Below are 4655 nucleotides of genomic sequence, written 5' to 3' on the forward strand. Positions count from 1 at the left end.
ATCCTCATGCTAAGCATGCCCGGGATGTCTTGTAGAGACATCTAGCCGATGAGGGTGAGGGATGATTCTTAGGCCGCGGTGTTGAAGAGCCCGAAGTGTCGCACCAGCCGGGTCACGTAGGGGCCAATGGAGATGACCCCCTTCCGATGCCACTCTGTCTGGTGCTAAATCGTAAGGGCGATGAAATAGGTAAGGTCGATGACGTGCCCTTGTGACATGCACCATAAGAAGTAGACGTCGTGGGTGTTGATGATTCCAGTGCTCTCTTGCCTCCCTGTAATCGTGTGAGCTAAAATAGCGTGTAAATACCTCAGGCATGGTGGGAGAACTGATGCCTTAGAGCGGCTAGGATTGTAGGAGGCCGTGCTAGGGGCCAAAGTGTGCCAACACGTCGAAGGAGAGAAATGTATGTGGCGACTGAGAGCATGTAGTTCATTTTCCTCCTTGAACTCCTCCGTATGTAAGCCTAGTGCAGCACCAAACTCTGGGACGCTTAGCTGGTGGATTAACCCACCTAAGTGAAACTGGATCATGTCGGGATCATCGTACCTTGTCATTACGGTCTGAAGATGGAATGTTGAGCAGAGTTCTATTGTGAGCTCGAGGTATGTCGGCTCGATAATCCCGAAGAATAGCTCCCAAGGGTCGGTGGTTAGGAGAGCCCGAATTGTGTTAGCCATCTGAACTTGTTCTATGGCAGCCTAGTCGATGTAGTGGCCCGCAATTAAGGGTCAGGCTCGTAACATTTGAAAAAGCTCTTTTTAGGGTCCTCGGGGGAACTGCAGGAGAGGGTGACGAATTTCCGCGGTTGGACCCGCGAAAAAGGACGCTCCCTTCCTCTTCTTTGAGGCTGGTACAGAGGTTTTCTTTCCTCTTGAAGACGACATGGTACCTACGATCAAAATCATCAAGTCATCTTGATGAGTGGTCAAAGTAGAAGGAATACAATTTCGTGACTTTATCATTGTATATAGTAATGGCATGTGTAAGACAAAAGAATGAAGCTTTCCTAACAACATGAAATGTATGATAAATAATTGAAAAATGCAAATTACATGAGAGACATTGGCATGAAAATGTCATGAGGATGGGCATGGTAAAGTCATGGGTATGAAGTTTCCCTAATCACTTAATTTTAACATGCATTGTATAATAACTAACCTAAGAATGCAAACTAAAGGATAAAATAATGAGCAAAATGAAAAATAGTACAAAAGCAATGAAGATTATGCTAATAATAAGCATTAGTAATGAGTAAAATAGAAGTGAAAGGAGTAAACAAAGACTTAGGGAGAGAGATTGAGCGTCAAAAATAAAGTTGGAGGCGGCGCACGGGCGTAGCAGGGAGGCTGTGTGGAGTTGCAGCGGCTAGGGTTAGTGTCTTTGAATGGGGAAGAAAGTGAATAGTGTAGGGTATTTATAGATTTTGGGGCACACGGCCATGGCACACGCCCGTGTTCCCCAATTTTAGCCCGTGCGATTCGCAAATTTCAAATTTGGGTGCATCTGACATTTAGTACATGCTCGTGTTCCTTGGGCGTGTGAGTTCACACAGCCGTGTCTAGCTTTGTTCGCTTCTCCCACGCCCGTGTGTTCAAGCTCCACGCCCGTTTTAATTGGGCAGGTTCGACCACGGGTGTTAGACACAGGCATGTCTTACGCTCCTGCTAGTTTCTCAATTTCAACCACGGGTCTTCCACACGAGCATGTCGCACACCCGTGTCGTTTTGGCAGGCTTGACCACGGCCATATCGCACGGCTGTGGCGTTTAATCGTAGCCCGTGTTGGGGAAATACACACGCCTATGTGCTTGGCAGTGTCTCTGTGAAAACACCTGTATTCAAGATTTCTATGAGTAAGTTAGTGGTTAAATACCAAAATTTAAAGAAATTAATATTGTTAGTGCTCGGGTTGCCTCCCGAGAAGCACTTATTTATAGTCTAAGCTCGACTTACCTCTTCAGTGAATGGTCATAGTGGTTTGAGGAGTTTATACTCCTCATTCCTGCTATCAATCACATCAAAATAAGGTTTTAAGCGGGTGTTGTTTACCTTAAAAGTACCAAACTTGGATGACTCACCTTCACCGTACCGAATGGAAAAATACTGAGTACCATTAGAGGGATTTCCTCATTCGGTGTGGTAGTGACAATGTGGGGATCCACGGCATCTAATAGGACCTTATCACCAGCCTTAAGTTGATTTGGAGAGGTATCGAGCTCGTTTTGGCATAGTTTTGGTTTGTCGGGTGTTCTTAGTTTGTGTGTTCATCATTCATCAAGTTCCTCAATTTGTAGTCTTCGATCTTCATGAACAAGTTCTTTACTATTGCTTGAGAACGACTTGTGTGCTTCCTTCAGACTCATTTTCTGCAAAGTAGGTTGCACCATATTGTTAGTTTTAGTAGGATGGTTTAAATAATTACCTTCAATCCCTGATGTGTCGCCAGAATTTCGAGCTTGAAGGGTGATTGTTTCGTCTCCCACCCGAAGTGTAAGTTCACCTGTGCCAACATCAATGATGGTTTTAGCAGTTGCGAAAAAGGGTCTTCCTAGGATTAAAAGAGTGTTGCTATCCTCTTCTATGTCTAGAACAATAAAGTCAATAGGAAATATAAATTTATCGATTCGAACTAGCACATCTTCGATAATACCTCTAGGGAATCTTATAGTTTTATCTGCTAATTGAATGCTCATCCTAGTCTTTTTGAGTTTCCCGAGACCTAGTTGCTTAAACATTTTGTAAGGCATGACGTTGATACTAGCCCCTAGATCAGCCAATGCATAATTAACACCTAAACTACCAATTAAGCAAGGAATCGTAAAACTCCCTAGATCTTTTAGTTTGTTGGGTAGTTTATTTTGGAGAATGGCCGAGCAAACTGCGTTCAGCTCCACATGCGACACCTCATCCAACTTTCGCTTATTTGCTAAAAGCTCCTTTAAAAATTTCATTGCGTTTGGCATCTGCTATAGAGCTTCAATAGACGGTAAGTTAATATGTAATTTTTTTCAAGAGTTTAAGGAATTTACCAAATTGTTCATCTGAGCGGAAAGGCGTTGGGGTATGGCACAAGAGGTTTATATTCGACAGTCACTGGTTTGTTTTTATTATAATCTATCTCACCTTAACCTTTGCTTACCACAATTTCTTGCCTCGGTTCTAGTCCAGGCTCGACGATTCCTTCGTTATCTTGAATATTAATTGCGTTGAGCTGTTCCCTTGGGTTGGGTTCAGTATTACTTGGCAAGCTACCTTGTGGTCATTCGGAGATTAGTTTGGACAGCTGGCTTATCTGAGTTTCGAGTCCTTGGATCGATGCTTGTTGATTTTTAAGTGCGGTCTTAGTGTTCTGAAAATGAGTTTCCGCCACTGAAATAAACTTTGAGAGCATTTCTTCAAGGTTTGGCTTCTTTTCCTATTGGTAGGGTGGTTTTAGGTAGCCTGGAGGATGTTGTGGTCTTTGATTTCCTTGACCGCCCCACGAGAAATTGGGATGGTTCCTCCAACCTGCATTATAAGTATTACTGTATGGATTGTTTTGAGGTCGAAGATTATTACCCATGTAATTTAATTGCTCGTTATCCATGTTGTGGTCATAAGGTTGGTATTCCGAATGGTTTGTTCCACCACTACTTGCTTCGCACTACATTACTAGGTGAACCTGTGAAGAATTAAGAAAACCATCAATCTTTTTATTTAGGAGTTCTACCTGATTAGAGAGCATGGTGACTGAATCGACGTTATAAATGTCGGTTGTTATCGTTGGCTTTATCCTCATGACTTGCCATTGATAGTTATTCAGTGACATCTCTTCTATAACTCATAGGCATCTTCCGGTGTTTTATTGTTGATGGTTCCGCCAGCAGCTGCGTCAACCATTTGCCGAGTCGAAGGATTCAGACCATTGTGAAATGTTTGTACTTCGAGCCAAAGTAGTAACCCATGGTGAGAGCACCTTCTCAGAAGGTCTTTGTATCTCTCCCATGCATCGTAGAGGGTTTTTAAATCCATCTGCACAAAAAAAGAGATTTCATTACGTAATTTAGCCGTTTTAGTCGGCGGAAAATATTTTAGTAAAAATTTTTTGGTCATTTGTTCCCAAGTAGTAATTGACCCTCGTGATAACGAGTTCAACCACTGTTTAGCTTTGTTCCTCAATGAAAAGGTAAACAACCGAAGACGTATGGCATCATCAGAAACGCCATTAATTTTAAATGTATCGCATAGTTTTAAGAAGTTGGCTAAATGAGCGTTAGGATCCTCATCCTGCAAACCATCAAACTGAACAAATTGTTGTATCATTTGAATAGTGTTAGGTTTTAATTCAAAAGTATTTGCAGCTACAGCAGGTCTAACAATGCTTGATTCAGTTCCTGTTAAAGAAGGTTTAGCATAATCATACATAGTTCGTGGAGTAGGATTTTGATTAACCGCAATTGCAGGAGGAAGCTGATTGCCTTGGTTTTCAGCCATCTCTTCGATTGGGAGTTAAGTATCGTCTTCTTGCTCATTCTCTGTGTATCTTAAGCTTCGCCTTATTTCTCTTTGGTTTCTACGAACTGTGCGATCGATTTCTTCGTTAAAAAGTAGTGGCCCTGACGGGTTTCTTCTAGTCATAAACTATGTAAACCTGCCAAGAGAAAGAAAAAGAAG

At 42.3% G+C, this 4655-nt stretch overlaps 1 non-coding gene across 1 annotated transcript; it reads left to right on the top strand.

Annotated features, from left to right (window-relative positions):
• Positions 1-3939: 3939 nt before the first annotated feature.
• LOC128292358 (small nucleolar RNA R71) lies at positions 3940-4046 on the top strand. The gene has a single exon (XR_008282342.1). It is a non-coding gene; the product is annotated as a small nucleolar RNA R71 (small nucleolar RNA).
• Positions 4047-4655: the final 609 nt, after the last annotated feature.

Source organism: Gossypium arboreum, chromosome 4 (assembly GCF_025698485.1).
Source record: "Gossypium arboreum isolate Shixiya-1 chromosome 4, ASM2569848v2, whole genome shotgun sequence".
Taxonomy (NCBI): Eukaryota; Viridiplantae; Streptophyta; class Magnoliopsida; order Malvales; family Malvaceae; genus Gossypium; species Gossypium arboreum.